The following is a 17,091-nucleotide window of genomic DNA, read 5'->3' as shown; positions in this document are numbered from 1 at the left end:
GCCGTTGCTTCTGCCTTTATAAAGACTTATGGAAAGATAAAAAGGAATTTCTGAGGAAATGGCTCTGTTAACACTTCATTACTATTGAGCAGCATTATGTATGCATCAGGGCTGGGTGAGTGGTATTAATCACAGAGGCTGAGTAATTTTTTCTCCAGTGCAGGTCCTTGCCCTCCCACTATATGCCCAGGTAGTCTACCCTGCATTTATTCATCTATTTGTTTCTGCATAAACATTTTCAGAACTCTTTCTAGGCATTGCTAGGAACTCAAGGCCATCTAAACCCATCATAATAAAACACTATTGAAAAACACAAAGAACAGTCATGAAAGCCCACAAGCCACAAGCACCTTGGTGTGCAGTTTTTCACCAACTCTTCACAACCTTGCCAGTCTGATCTGCCAGAGGAAGGAGTTCCAAAGAGTGGGTACCACATTGGAGGAGAATGCCCTGCATTTCTGTGAATAAATACTATATGCTTCAGTATTTTATGGGAACAGGAGATAGACATTGCTTCACAAAATGTGGGTGGCTCCTTCTCTGACTGTCTTTCACTGACAGGTAAAGATATTTTTATTACAGCTTGTGTCCTGTCATATGGTAATTTCAAGGTGCTGGTGATTCCAATGCTGGAGTTCTTTGCAACAGTACAAATTCAGTGTTCAAATTGTCTGCAGTAAAGAGTTGGGACTTAGGAAAAGTAGTGAAGAAGAGTTAGTCCGAAAGGGCAGGTGGACATTCATGGGAGACCTTGCAAGTGGCTGAGACTGTGCTTAATGAAGATGTCTCACCAGCCTTGCCATTGTTAAGACAGCCGTCAGAAAGCCCCAATGTGGGCTTGGTTGACAGAAATACAGCTCTTTGAGACTTTTTTCCTTTAGAACACGACTGTGTTCAAGAGTTGTGGAAAATAGCATCCCATAAAGAATTGCTGGGGCCAAAGGCCACCTCAAACATGTAGCAAAAGCTGCCTGTGGCCTCGTGAGAGTAAGTGTGGTGTAGTGACAGTCACTAGAGTGTTGGACTTAGACCAGGAAGGCTGGAGTTGAAATCCTTGCTCAGCTACAAAGCCTGCTATTTGACATTGGGCCTGTTTCCTGCCTCTCAGCCTAACCTAACTCACGTGACTTGTGTGATCATAGAAGGGAAGAGGAACCATATATTTCACCCTGAGCTACTTAGAGGAAGGACAGGATACAAATAAATATATTAATAGAAATAATGGCTGCATTTGGGGCCTGGCTTACAGGATTTTTCCAATTTACGAAAGCATTTATGAATCTTAAGGTAGATGCAGATAATAGCATATTACAAAGCTGATGTACATTTATGATTTATTTTTATTTTATTAAAGTATTTATAACCCACCCTACAGATATGGTGTATAGAACACTAAATAAAAAGCATACAGCCAAATCATAGAATAAATAACAATGCATACAAAATTATATCATTTTAGGAACTGGTTTTCTTTAGTATCCCGTCACAACAGGAGGCTGTTACCACATCTCATGATTAGAAATGGCTGATGGTGGGAGACTTGATAGAATTTTCCTCCTCACATGCCTTGAAAGCACCTTTCTATATGAGCCCCAGAATTAGTTTGCAAGCTGTGACTTGGGTTGAATTACAGAGCTATACAAGACCCAAAGGTAATCTTATGCAATGCAGTCCTAGGTACACAAACACTTTAAGTTGCAAAAGAGCACAGCTTCTGACCCTCCAGATCAAAGCAAGGCAGGTGGAATCCGGCTGCAGAGCAGAAGGAGAGAAGGGAAGCAGGACTATTCTATTGGTTTTGCCAAGAGACCAGCAGCCTTTGGTGCTTTCCCAACCATCACTTTCCGTCAGTCTGCCTGAACTGTTTCTATCACAGCTGATCATCATAAGAACTGTAACTTTCAGAACTGGGTTCTGAAACTGGGATGGCTTTAAAAGAGGATTAGACAAATTAATGGAGAATAAGGCTGTCATTGACTACTAGTCATGATGGCTATGTTCTGCCTCCACTGCTGGAGACAGTATACTTCTGAATACCAGTTGTTCAGAATCAAAAGAGGAGAGTATGCTGTTGTGCTCAGATCCTGCTTGCGAACTTCCCATAGGCATTTGGTTGGCCACTGTGAGAACAGGACACTGGACTAGATGGGCCACTGGCCTGAATCCAGCAGGCTCTTCTTATCTTCTTATGCTTTAGATTATAAACCTGAGGGCAGGGACTTTCGTCTCGATAAATAAGCTGCTCTGGGAGCCTTTTTGATTGAAGAGCGGGTTAAAAGTGCAATAAATAACTTGTTTTTATATGTTTTTTGCTGTTGATGTTTTTATTGTTCAGTCATTTTGGGATGCTTCTTGGGCGGTGATTAATAAATAGGCCCAGGTTGATTGGACTACTGGGTGCAAGATGTTGAGTAAATCCTGAGGTCTTCAAATGCACACAAAAATCTGAAAGTTTGCTAAAAAGTTTAACAAATATAAATGTTGAGCGAGTGGAAGGGGTTATGATGTCATGGGATGTTCTTTTTTTTGTTTGGATGGTGGCCAGGGAGAAAGAAGGCTGATGAGGAATGCAGCTCCTAGGGTATAGCAAGGAAGCTACTCTTCAGGCCTGGCCAGGAAAGAAGGAAATGCTGGAGAAAACAAATGCCTTGGCTGTTGGACACTCATCTATGCACAGGTGTATCCTAGGGATCAAGCCAACAATGACTGTTTTCATAACATAATCATAATTGTCATTAAGAGAAGCATGGGAGGAATCATTGCTTTGCGACAGAGCACAATCCTTTTTGCATGTATAAGGTATCAGTTTCAATCTCTGGCATCTCAGGTACTAGAGTTGGGATTAGAGGCCAGTAAATATTTCTTGCCTTGGTGGCCAACCCAAAATTGGTTGGTGCCAAGAGTATCATCATCATCCTTCACTGGGTGAGGCCTGGTCCTTGACCGCATACTGGACCCCTAAAACATAGCACAAATCCGAGAGCATTCCCCTGCTTCCTTCTCCAGCTGGAAGTCCGGAGCTGGAGTGGTGGTGGAGCATTTTGCACAGTGTGAAAATAACCTCCTGCCCTCTCCATCTTGGAACTGGAGGTGAGAAGAGGCTTGCTTTGACTCTGTAGTTGCTGGCAGGTTCAATGCATGGCAGGTTCAAACAAGCCCATGTGCCTCTACATCCCTCTGCTCCTGCTTCATCGCAGAGCTAGGCAAGGGAAGTGGAAATGAGTCTACAGGCAACAACCATTTTGTGCCCTGTTACGCCCCATTGTGCCTTCTCCGGGTCCAAAAGGACCCACACATCAGTGATCGTGCCTAAAATGGTCACCATCTGTACTTGTTTTGTCTCTATACTTGGAATCCCTAGCAAGGCAGAGACAAGCCAACGTATCTCTTCCTTCTCCCTTCAGCAGAGACTTGGGCTTCTCTTTTTTACTAGAGCCTGACTGTATGTCAGTATGGCAAGAATGGTGAACAAGACTGTGAACTCCTAGCTGGGAACAATCTTTTCCTGAAAGTATGGTAGATATTATGGAGCGAGGAGGGCCAATTGCACTGTCTAAAGCAGCTCCTTATAACCAGCACAAGAGCAGCTGCGGAAGCTAGATACCAGAAGAATTTCTCAGTGACCAGTTGAGAAAGAGGGGCAAACATCTCTTGCTTTGCTGTTCCCGACAGCATGCACAGTAAGGAGTGGGGCAGACATATCACCTGCAGTCTGGACTCCAGCTAGTGCATGATTTCAGTATATACCGTAGAGGTACAACTACATAGAGCAGTAGATCATTCAGGCGATGTGATGGCTGGTATTTAGTGATACATCTGTTTTGAATGGCAACTGGATTTGAGCCTCACCAGCCTTCCACCTCATTGCAATGCCAGGTTAACCGAGGCTACTAAATGGCAATCCAAACAATACTTTGGCCATTCTCCAAAAAAGTTGCCTTTCTTTGTCCTCAGTGAAGAGACCTTTGGCATGGTTGGCACAGGCCAGTTGGAAAACCCTCAGCCTCGTTTCAAAGGAATTTACAGGTGATAAGGTCAGACCTCTGGCAAGGGCCAGCCCCCCCTCCACACCCACAAAGTGGGGAGGGAGACATTGAAAAGTGATGGCACCACCCACAACTGAGTTCAGCCCCACCCACACTATGTGAGAAATTTAGCAGGCCGAGTGTCTTCCTCACTGAGCCTCAGGGATGATTTACACCAAACATTTCAGCTCATAGTAACCACTGGAAATGACTTTCTACCTCTAACTTTTGTTCTGTACATTGCTATCCATCCCAAGCCTGTAGTATAGCATATGCTACCACAGGCTGAATTCAGCACAGATTAGGATTCTGGCAAGCCACCACTAACCTGTATTTAGAGTGGCTTGGGTGGTGCCTTAAAACCTAAATTTAGCTCATTGTGTTGGATGCAGGCGAGATATAGATATAGTATATATTTGCATGGATAAAAGATGGTCTAGCCTTTTTCTGTGGCTGTAAATGAAGATGTGAATCACTGTCAGCCTCATCATCTCTCAGCAGGGGGCAACTTGTTTAGCCCAGAGCTGGGCATAATTTCTACCTGCTCAAGGATTCCTGGGCTGTGAGTCTTCCCTTTGCATGCAGGACCCTCCCATGTTCTCGAGCAAAAATGGATATGTGACGGGCCCTCGGGTGACTCCGTCTGCCCTTCCTCCTGACAGATGGGAGCCTGGCATTTGCACCTTGAAGCAGAGAGCATGTTCCCCCTTCTTTCTGCCCAGCAGAGCAAAGCTCTGCTTTTAAAAATGCTGTTATTCTGCTGCCAGCAATTACGGCTAATGGATGGAGAGGTTGCAGGATGCCGACACAGGGGGAAATGTCTCCATTGTAACCTGCTGCCCCTTCCCTGCACGCTTCCCCCATTTCGCTTCTCAGGCATGCTGGTCCTTGAGGGCAGGCCATTGTTTGGGGTCTTTATGTACGTTGGAAAGGTGACATCCCATGGCAGGGGCCAGACAGGAAATGGAAATGAAGCATGTTGCGTATAGCAGACACAGATCCCTATATGGCCTGAGAACTTTTCACCTCCAGGCTGGGCCTTTTGAATGCCATTGACTACCACACGGGTGATTTGTGAATTGAAGTTTCTCATTTCAGGGGCTAATAATCCAAGATCAAGCCCTAGTAACTTGTGTCTCATTCCTAAACCACTCAGGCCTATTCTTCCACACAAAAACATGGACTCCTGTGTATGAGGGGAGTCTCACCTTTAGGCAACAGGTTAGGAGAAATTGTTATTCATTGAAGCATCAAAGCCCACCCCCCACGCTATGTCCCAAATCCCCGCCTTCAAACAATGAGTGGTTTATCCAGTGGCCGGTTGGGAAAAGTGCTAGGATGAAGTCAATATAAAACTAATTTTCTTTTCTTTGCGAAGAAATGAGGTGTGTGGCAGTAATGTAATTGCAGATAATGAGGTAAGTTATTCTTAATGTTCTGTCCATCTGCTGTCAGCACTATCTGAGATACCTGCCGGCAGTCCCAGGGACCTTCTCATTGGGGCCATATTGAAGGTATGAGGGAGGAGAGAGAGAACACCCCAATTTAATTCTCACTTCTGGTTCGTTGTTGTCGTCATTCTGTATTCTGGTGGCATTGCGACTGTCTTGTGGAAGGAATTTCATATTCCGTTAGTCCATTAACTTCATCTTTTTAATTCAGCAAGTGCTATTTTTACTAAACATGCTATTCTACTGTGGAACTCATAGTCACAGATTTCTGTTGTGTGTGTAAACACATAAAGAACTTGCATAGATAATACACATGCAGTGGCTGCATCTAGTTGGTGGCTGAGGCTTTGAGAGCTATAAGGTAAAGGTACCCCTACCCGTACGGGCCAGTCGTGTCCGACTCTAGGGTTGTGCGCCCATCTCACTTAAGAGGCCAGGGGCCAGCGCTGTCCGGAGACACTGCCGGGTCACGTGGCCAGCGTGACGAAGCTGCTCTGGCGAGCCAGCACTAGCGCAGCACACGGAAACGCTGTTTACCTTCCCGCTATAAAGCGGTACCTATTTATCTACTTGCACTTAGGGGTGCTTTCGAACTGCTAGGTGGGCAGGAGCTGGGACCGAAGGATGGGAGCTCACCCCGCCGCGGGGATTCGAACCGCCGACCATGCGATCGGCAAGCCCTAGGCACTGAGGTTTTACCCACAGCGCCACCCGCGTCCCTTTTTTTTGAGAGCTAAGTGTGGTGTAATTTGGTCTGATTCATGCAAAGAAGCTGTCACACACAGTAGTGACTATTTAAAAAGTACTACAGTGTGGCTGTTCCATGTAGCAAGCAGTTCATTTCCCTCAAAGAGGTTTGTGATTAAAAGTGACAGGTCTACGTGACAATCGGCTTCACAGGAATGGCTTCTAAGATGCCCTGTTTTATGACTCAGGTTCCTCGCCTGTTTCTATGGCCATATTATGTGTTTTTTAAACTGAGTCAGAGCACTGATCCACCTGGGCCAGCGCTGCCAGCTCCAATTGGTGGCAACAGTTACCTGTGTTTCAGGAAGTGGCCTTCCCTAGGCCAGTTTACCTGTGAACCCTTTAACTAGAGATGCCAGGAACTGAACCCTTCAGCATGTGCTTAAGCACTGGGCCATGATTCCATCCCCCCAAAAACACATTAATTGATCAGCAGTTTATGCGCAGGCTAACTCCATTATCTGTTAGATGTTCCACACAGAGTACACAGCGATTGGATGAATTCAGCATTAGGACTCCATTATTTATGGGCCAATATGAATAATTGGCCTTTGCAGTTATATGGAAACAAGTGTTGGCTTGAACTATTTGAGCAGTGAAATTTCCCAAACAAGGGAATACAGGAGGGTGCAAAGGATTGTGAAGTATGGGTGTAACGATGAGAGCTATAGAGAAATTTAGTATTTGATTTGGATCGTACTTGAAACTATGGTATGTTTAGATTAGTATTTGGTTCTAACAAGCTTATTCCATATGCTCATTATCCCAGCATCCTTAATAAATCCCCCCTTTTAAAATTTACGGAACTTGGACACAAATAGGGCAAACAGGCTAGATAAACTGGCTGACTTCAAGGGGTTCTGATCCTATTGTGGCAACAACCCTTTCTCAGCTTCCTATATTTTTGAAAGGGCACTGGGATTGAAACTGGCACTGCTGTGATCCCCTGTGGCTAAAGACAAGGCTGATTAAAATGCTGAGAATTTATTTGTGGACCAGCAGCAATGTGGTGGTTTTGCTTGAGACAGCAAAGGGAGCTCACTTGAGTTAGTTTTGCATCTGACCTGGGACTTGAACCAGTAGGGTGCCCTTGGTTAGAAATGATGCAAATATGACACATTAGAATTCGAATAGAGTTTCTTAATCTGCTATATTTTATTCTGATTGCAGGTTTTGCAAAAGATTATTTTAAAAAAGTAGTAGAGAAAATTATAGGGAAAATACCACAAGGAGATATTATCCAAACTATATCCTGCTTCAACATTCCCCTTGCCCCGGCTGCCTTTTAAATCACAATACATCAAACTTATCAGAAATGTGACAAATTCAATGTTGTCTAAGAAAAATGTATTTAAAAACCAAGTGCAATTCTGCGAGGAGTGTGCATTTACAGGAAAGACAGAAAGATGTGTCCTGGGACAATGAGGAACCTCTCTGAAATGAAATGTGGCAAAACTGTTAGTGTGGATCCTGCCTAGCTTCTCCACCTTTTGCAAAACTGATAGGGTCATTTTGAGAATAACTGAAGCAATATATATTGAAAAACATTATGCATGCTAAAGCTTAAACTAGGACCTTACATTTGCACATTCATGCATCCTGTTTTATTTTTCAGAGGGTCATATTAGCATGCAGGACAGCAGCCTAAAATTACTACATTTGTGGTTAATAATAAAGGTTCAGAAAGCAGAGAGGATATTGGGGTGGGGAGAAGGGGATGTTTCCCATGAGACCAGTCTTCTTTACTTCATGCAGCTCTGTGTCCCCATTGGCACAGGTGCCTTTTAGTGATTTTGTTCCTTTGTGAATAATGAGGACTAGAAACATGTTGCTTTAAAACACTTCTATTTTTATTCTTGTATTCTTGCATTTTTATTCTTGTATTTTTATTCTTGTTGCTTGCTGTTTTGTATTCAGTATGTCAAAAAGTGGAACCAAATCAGACACAACCAAATAATATCTAATATCATTAATATGGCTTAAAGGAAGCTAGTGTTCATGCAGTTGTGAAGAATCCCAGGACTGTCTATCTGTGATAAAGGGCTGGGGCAGTCGTGACAGTTTTAGACCTCCTAACTACTGTTTCTTTTTCTACAAGGAAGTGAAATAATAGAAATCAGCTGTGCTTGCTTCTGAGCAAATGAGTGTAAGTGAAACTGGGGCATATGCTGTCTTTCACTGGTCCATCTCGGGGGGAGAAGCTCTTGAACCTTGAAGAACCTGCCTCAGCCTACAAGACGCATTGGTCTAAGGAAAATGCGCTCTGCCCTAACTTGCCTTTCATTTTTGCCCTGGAAGTCTGCAGATCAGTTGCTAGTGGATGCTGAAAAGGCTTTGTTTAAGTCAGGAGATAATGCTTGACTAGATCCAGAAAGCACCTGTCTTTCCTGTGATAACCAGTCCACTCTGACCTGTGATACGTTGGGGATGCTCTTGAGAAAAACCTGAGAGAAAGCTGGCCCATGGAAGGGGTGAAGGGGCTGAGACTGATGTGAGTGAGGTGTGAGGCACAGGGGCAAGCCTGTGCCTCATGGACAGTGGGGGGCATCTTGGTGCTCTCTCAACAATACAGCCATCATCCGGCAGCTCATCGGTCACAGAGTGATGGATTTCAGTCTGGCGCTGGTTGTTAGCAAACTGGCAGGCAGCAAGGTTAGGACTTGCAGGTATGATGGCAAGACAGAAAACATCCTTATTTCCAGTTGCGTAGGCAGAGTTGTGAGATACTGTGACAGTGGGTGACGGCGCACAGGTTGTTTGAGCAGACTCTTTCGTTGGGTAACAAAGGCAAATAAAGGGAAACCAGAAGCAAGGCAGGCAGCCCAATGAACGTCCTCCCCCACCACCCCCAGTGCCGAGAGCTGTTGTACAAAGAGAGCAGCGATATTATTCATTAACAGGAATCTGCCATTCCAGCAGTGACAAATGGCCTCTTGCTGCCTCTGCATCAGCTCCTGTACAGACCATAAAGCATGGGGACAGCTTAAATATGGACCTGCTCAGCGCAGGCCATTGGGTGATCCGTCTTGGTGGCTATAATGCAGGTGCAGCCAGCTTCACTCCAAATGAGCACATTTCCCAAGGCCAGGCGCAGAGACCAGTTAGTTCCAGCATCTCATTGGGATTTCATGAGGGACTGTTTCAGCATCTCTAGCCTCGCTGTCCCTACTGTGCAGGGTCATCTGTTGCACACACTTCATATTTGGGTCTGTGTCTGTATCTGCTGGGGCCAGAATTTAAACTCTCATTTACACAAGGGCAGGACAGGCTTTAGCCTTTTGGCCATGTAAACTATAAAGATAAGTTGTTGCCCTGTTCCCACGCTTGGCCAAATCATCTTTTTGTTTTCCACACACAGCCCAGAGGGGTCCACCTTTTCTGAAATTCTAGGAGTGTCTCTCATTTCCCCCTCTTCCTTTTCCTCAGGGGCTGGGACCCTAGGTAATCAGCTCTTAAGATCACCAGATTTTGTTTGTTTTTTCCTTAGCAGAGCTTTGGTCCTTCTTTGGGGGCTGCCATCAGTGCTATGCTACCGTTTGCAAACATTTTTCTTTTTGGAGGGGTGCAGATGGGAGGATTCACTGCGTTCAAATGGGGAATTGGGTTGCCTAAAACAAATGGTCCACTTTGAGAGACAGCACCACACTCTAGGCAGAGTAACCCTGGGTTGACCCCATCCATACGCACCCCTAAATCAATTGCATCTTATTATTACAATATCAATATACAATATTCCAACAATAACAACATTGATTTTCCAGCCAGAGGCTGCACCTCAGCCTGTTTTAAAGAGGAGGGAGTAAATAGCAGCCCTCATTAAAAATCTATAGATTGCCCCCTCCCACCAGCCTCCTTCCCCTCCCAAAAAGAGAAAAAGCAGTTTATATTCATTAGAGCTATTGAATATAAAGTAATATGTTTGTGTTGGACATTGGGGTAATGTGATAATCTGTCCGCATATCAGAGAGAAATCCACTTAGCAGCGCTGTCAGCTTGACAAGAAAAATGGGCCCATAAAGCTGGCAAATACATTGCGGGGAAAGAGCTAAGCATGTGCGTTTTGTGTGTTTGGGAGCCATTCTGTGCCAGTGGGCAGGCCTACAAAGGGAGCATTTGTCAGTTCCGAACAAACGTGTGGCATTCTCAGCTGGGGAGGTGGGATGGTTGTACATTTAGGAGTGAAGGTGCTCAGTTGTGTAGGTCTCTGTCTTTATGGTTGTGGATGTTCCCCACATGGCAGGCCTTTCTTTTTATGGCTCTTACACAGATTCAGCTAAGATTGTTGTAGTGCCAGGATGGCCTCTCCCTGTCTTCTGCTTAAAGCAACCAGGTTCACCCACCTGGTGCAAATGCAGCAGGAACCATTGCAGTGGAAGAAAAGGTAGCAATATTGGCTGAGGGTGAGCAGTTCCAGTATCAATCAGATGGCTCCGAATTGTTCACTTCTCTCTATCAAGACAAGGTAGCTTGGGTGTGAGTCCAGAGGTTTGGTTTCATTTTGTGCAATCTGATATATTCTCTCCAAGCTGGCTCTGTGTGACTCTCTCAGGGTGTTGGATGGTAGTGGAAGAATTCATCACCGGTCCAACTTAGTTGTGGAAGGAATATAGTATACGATACAGTGACATGCAAAGGATATCTTTTTAGGAGAACTTTCTCAAAGTCTTTGTTTGCAAGGAAGTATTAAAAGTACAGGAAAGAGGAAGTATTAGAAGTACAGGAAAGAGGAATGTTCAGAAACCCTTCAACCCACCATGCAAAGGATGAGCACAAGCAACAAAGTCATTCAAATTGGGGAGAGACAATATACCCTGCAAGAGCAAACTGAACCAGGTCTGGCTATAGTGCAGGGATTGCACAGCTAGACACAAGAGGGTCAAATTGTGTGGCTTTCCTTGCATTGAAGAGCTGGTCCAAATGTGGACAGCCTGGCATCTGTGTCTACCCTTGAAATGGATTGAGTGTCAGCAAAGCGCCCAGTGCTGCCTGATCAGTGGCCTCCTTAGTTGCCATTTTTGTAGAAAATACTCTTTCAAGGTAACAACGAGGAGATTTAGGAGATTTCATATGGCTAATAATTCCCCAAACAGCCATCTGACGGTGTTGTTTTAAAAGCCGCTTAGTTTTTTGCTTTGGAGTTTATGAAAATCTCCCGCACTAATATCCCGGGAGCCAGCCTATAATTGTGTTATTAAATCAATCGGAGCGGATTACATTGTAAAATCAATAAGCGGCTGTAATTGCATATTAGAAAGTTGTTCGGCTGTTGTTGATTTTTTTGTACACGGATAATTGTAATAAGCGTGTTTACCTTCGTGCTGATTTGAAGTCAGTCTTGCTAAATGACTTGTGGCAAGTGAGCTTTGCAATGGCTTGTTAGGAGCCACCTGTACCAAGTGTCTGAAACACACCTGGCACAGTCTGGTTTAAGATAGAGGGGCAGAAAAGAGTGTCCCGGGTGGGAAGGCTGGCAGCTTGGCTTTCTTTGCACTAACACAACCAAATGGCACAGGATGTGCTCATAGCCAGAGTAAATTTGCTCAGAAAGAATAGCCCACAGATGGCAAGAAATTGAGAACAGTCACAATGGGTCAGGTGAATGGCTTAGTATCCTGAATCTTCCTGCAATGGAAATTTATTTCACATATCCATGTGTGTTATGTAGTAGCTTCTCACTTGACCTGTTGCTGCCAGGCAAATTTGTGAATTGCCTACATTGAAAACTTTTTAAATGGGAGATGTAGGGCAATATGAAAGCTCTGACTGTAGCATTCAATCTGTGATGACTGTTTCACACATGCAAGTTGCAATATGACGTCAGGAATCAAAGAACTTGATGTGTGAGTATTCAGATTAATTCTGGATCTTTTAGTAGAAATGCATAGCAGAAAGTTACCCACATTAGGGTACTTCCAGTTGATCGCTTCTAGCTACTGGAGACCTAATAGAATCTGTATGGAGATCTGTCTATTGCCCATCTTTGGTGATCTCATTCAGACTGCCACCTGTACTGGGATGCTATGTATAATAATTACTATAGTAATTAGTGTAATGTATTCCAGGTGTTTAGAACTCTTCTTGTACAGTATCTCAATAATCTTTACAACAGCCCTATGAATTAGACCAGTATAGTTATCACCATATTTCAGAAGAGGGTTCGCGGCTAAGATAAGAGAATCTTAAGGCAGACTTCCTCTGCCTTGGATCCTCAGGTGTTTTCTCCTGCTTTGGGTGCTCAGGTATTGGATGACAACCCCCAGTATGGACAATGGTCGGGTGGTGGGGATCTAAGTTCAACATTTGATGTAGAAAGGTCAGTATGGATTCAGTCAAGGGGCATACAGAGAGAGAAGACAATATTAACTGAAGATGGTCCAAAGGGGAGCAACCAAAACAGTGAGCTTTGGAAGCAAGAATCCCCCTCCCCAGATGTTTTCATTGTGTGTACCCACTGAGGAAATTACAAGAGGCTGAGCAGGTATAGGTCAGTTTAGGCCAACTATAGAGGTTAAGGAATGAACATCTGGAAAGATAGCCTGCAGTATCCCCTTCAACAGGCACTGGAGGCATGAAAGAGCAGGTTCCAGAGGGTGTATGAAAGAGGAAGCCCCACTGTAGACAAGCAATAGGCTTGAGACTCTTGATGTTTCTATCTACTCAGATAAGGAGATCTCTCAAGAGAAGATGGAACATATGGAGCTTACAGAACCAGGTCCATGTTTCTGTTCCACTAAGTCATAGTGGTTCCTCAATTTTGCCTATAATTGTAAACAAAGTTTTTACCAGGGTCCATTGTTTAAGGTTTTTTTTGCCCCTTTGAAAATCTTTGCACATATCAAGAGAGACCATTGGTGGTGGTCTGCTTTCACCCATAGATTCCAAGAATATGAACCCCTCAGAAATACCCTCCACAATTCCTGACAACACAGGTTTCTTTAGCTGGAAATCAATGAGATGTTTTCAAGGGCAGAGACGAATCAGAGCTCTTCAGGTAGAAAAACATACTGCAAGAATGTTGAACATCACCACGGATTTGACGAGCCATTAGACTTTGTACAAGGCAGAGAAGTTATGGGAGCTAATGTCCAGCAGATAATCAGACATTTTGTACATCTAGAAGTGGATCTATTTGCTTTGTATTTCAGCCATTGAGACATACTTTGCTAGATAGCTGTACTAGGAAGCAGCTAATGCTCAGGTGTGCACATGACCAAACTTCTATCTTTATGCCTTTATGCCCTTCCTTCTGATTGAAGATCAGTAAGTTTCGTGAAAGTGATACTAGTAGTGACTTGTTGCAAATATGGCCAATCCCTGTTTTGAATGTGTTCTGGCTGAGCGTGGGTGAGACGTGAAGCTGATGGATGTTCCTCCACCCAATTCTTTTTGGGGTGTGCCTCAAACTCATAAACAGAGCAAATTAAGTGTTGAGGAGGCCAAAAATAGCCTACAGCTTCAACTGTAGGCTATTTGACTACTTGCAGCTACACACCACATAACATGTTCCATTGCAATCTATCTTACTCTCTAGGGTACTCTTACAGAAGGGTATCATAGCCCTTCTGACCTTTTTCTGCAATCCTATCCCCACTTACCTAGATGTAAGCCTTACTGAATTCAATAGGACTTACTCCCGAGTAGACATGGTAAGGGTTGCATTGCAAATGGGCAAGCTCTGCTCATTATATAAGATCCCTTGCCCCCCTCCCATTTCTGTAGTCCCTCTGCTGCTTCTTTGTAGCTGTTACCAATCTGACTAATTTATGCACCTTGGTGTATGCCGATTTCCATTTTTTTAAAACACAGAATTTTCATCTTCTAGTTGCTTTTGATAAAAAAATTCTTGGTTTTTGTTAGCCTAGCTGTGTAAACTCCCAACGCAGTTGAACAGCAGAATGCCATCTGTTTCCCCCCAGTTGTGCTACCAGCATTCAATAGGTTAAGCAGGGGGAAGGTAGATGGGGGGCTGTTTCGTGTATCTGTTGACACCCTCCCCAAATCCTCAAGCTCCTGCACTTTGGGGCCAAGACAGGTTGGGTGGCAGCTTCCTGCTCCATTCGGCCCCTGGCGTTCATTCCTCAGTCGGTGTGCCTGTCTCCTAGACAGTGAAATATGGCCACAATTAGCCCGGATACAGTTCAATTATGATAAACAGCGCTTGCACCCTTTAAGCCGTGATTAAAAGGCCTCCCCCCTTTGATAGAGAGACCTAATTTCACATTATTATCGCTGCCGCTTGATTATAAAGCACTCCCTGGATTTACAGTTAAGAGACGGATGTGGAGGCGCTGCTTTATCATTTACACATCAGTAATGATGCAGCTGTCCTTCTGCCACAACATCCATTTACTAGCAGGGGTGTGGGTGGGTGTTCTGCTTCCCTCCCCCCGTCAGAGTGGCAGCGCCACCCCATGTCATCCAGGCCCTGCCTGCCACATGCAAGTGGGCAAAGTCACCCTTACGGTAACAGCGTGATGAATGGGCGCACACTAATGAAATGGAGACATCAAGGCGTGGGGCGAGGAAGAAAGAGTGCTGATGGGAGGCAGCGGAGCTGTCCCGAGTCGGAGGGGAGCGGGAAGAAGGATCGCCTCGCCACCGTGTGCTGTCAAGGGAGAAATTACACATTTACTCTTGCTTTTTCTTAAGGAGACGGCCACCATAGATCAAAACATGGATTTACAAGCCAATTTTCAACATGAAATATAGACACCAGGAATCAATTTAAGGCTTGCTTCTATTTTAGCAAACTCTGCTTGCGTTTAGTCCCAGGTAAATAATGCGAGCCAGCCCAACCCTGCCTCCCTGTTAGTTCAGAAGAGAATGGAGCTTGCTCTACTTACCGGTCCATCCTTCTGTCATCCTTTCAATATAAAAGATGAGGAAAGGTGCAAGAGCTGGACTGGAACTAGTGGGGACCTGTGATGAAAGTCCACACCAAAAGTGTGCAGGAAACCTACATTTATAGCTGTTGCCCTAATCAAGGCTTTTTATTTTAGTGTGTTGTGCAATACAGAACCTAGAATCTAAAAAATCTGAAATGCAACTTTAAAAGCATGTTTCTATCCCTCATTGTTGGTTTTTGAAAAGAAAGAAATGCGACCAGTTTCTATTAATGCTTCAGGATGAAAAAATAGATGAGTGGTGTTGCCAGGAGTTTTATCTTCTATTTCAAACATTTAGAGAATGTGAGGGGGGATTTCCCCTTCACAGCTTCCTTTCATGTCTCCAAACCCCTGCCCCCTTTGTTTTGTCAAAAAAATAATAATACAAATTCTGTTGATTTGCAATTTTTCATTTTGTATAAATTAGGTAAATGGGCATTTTGCAGGGAAATTTACTTAAATCATCATCAAAATCTTTTGCACACCTAATTCAAGATATCTTGGTAGAACAGTAACACAGCTGAGTCCATGGAGCTGAGCCCTTTTCTTCGTCTTTACTATATTGATGGAGCCGCTCTAATGCTGGGACTGCCACCCCGCCCCCTGTGGGCCGCACAGCACCCACAAAGCCTTCCTTCTCCCTCCCCAATACCCGATGCCTGCGGGTGGTGGGGCTGGTGACCCCCGTGAATATTTGTTTTATTTAGGTTGGGCGGGGATTGAAATGGTAGGCACTCCCTTTGCTTGTGGATAGCCTTTTCTGAATGGGTGGGTGGGTGGATTGCTCAAGCATGTTCTGTGTGTGCCTGAGAAAGGTGCAGTTGGGGAGAGGTGTATGTGTGGGGGAGATGGGAGTATATATGAATGTGGTGAGGGAGAGAAGGAAAGATGCATTTGGGCTGAGAGATGGGGAAAGATGCGCTTGCAATGTGGATGTAGTGAATGAGAGATGTGTGCATGTCTGTACGTGTATGGTGAATGTGTGCATGTGATGCGTGTGCAAGAGTGTGTTGTGGCCACCCTGTATATTTTTCCTGGTACTGGGGAATGCTCCCTATTGTTATTAGACAGCAACAGTATCACAGAGAGGGGGTCAATATCAGAACCAGCAGGACATAGCTCACTTCCCATGGAAAACATGAGATTGTCTTGGGGGTGGGGGAAAGCAGCAATAACTATGCTCTAGTTTTGTGTTAGGCCATGCTCCCACGGCAGCCATTTTGTGGCTGGCACCCACAGCACTTCCTCAGAATTTGAAATGTGGACATTTTGCCCACCGGGCCCTCGTCTAATGAGTGTTATTAGATCCCTCCACAGGTTTAGTGTTATTATAGTGGAGCGCAACCATTGTATGGTGTTTGTTCTCTTTCTTTTGTGGTCAACCTGGCATTTAAGACTAGCAACTAAGATATGCATGCTCCAACGCTAGAAATCAGCAGGGCCACCCGGTGTTACAGAATGTGTTTTTCCCCCAATAGGATGTGTCCCTGCTTACAAAACTATAATTTTTCAATTTTCAAGTGGTCAATATAACTCCCAAAGCTGTACAGTCATACAAAACTCCTTGTTCATTTCTCTTTGAAGTGAGAAATTCCAAACTTCTATTTAACTATATTTCTAATGTTATAAAACAAATTAAATAATACAAACCAGCAATGTATGTTTTGTGTTCTCATATTATCTGTATGTATTTTTATGAGATATGAAATGAAAAATCTCCTTAAAATACTATATCGAGGCTAGACCTAGCCTCAATTATATCATATCAGGATTACCACATGCCATATTATTCCTGTTTCAAAGAGGAAGTAGTTGTTCCACTTGAATTGATACAAAAATGAGTAGCTGGTATATTGCAGCCTTGCTGTAAAGCAGTGGTCTTCCATTTTTCAAAAGCTGGGACCTACTGGAAACTCCCAGAGCTTATGCATGTGGGTGGGGGCACAGCCAAGCAGTAAAAGGATGCAGTCTAGGCTAGTTGGA

General features: G+C 44.2%; 1 protein-coding gene across 2 annotated transcripts in view; it reads left to right on the top strand.

The window, feature by feature from the left end:
* The window catches only part of ERI3 (ERI1 exoribonuclease family member 3), a 200,324-nt gene that overhangs the window by 181,030 nt on the left and 2,203 nt on the right, over positions 1-17,091 (top strand). The window lies entirely within an intron of this gene.

This window comes from Podarcis tiliguerta (assembly GCF_965153285.1).
Source record: "Podarcis tiliguerta genome assembly, chromosome: 6".
Classification (NCBI taxonomy): domain Eukaryota; kingdom Metazoa; phylum Chordata; class Lepidosauria; order Squamata; family Lacertidae; genus Podarcis; species Podarcis tiliguerta.
The sequence above is the reverse complement of the archived record's forward strand: the minus strand, read 5'-3'. Positions and strand labels throughout refer to the sequence as shown.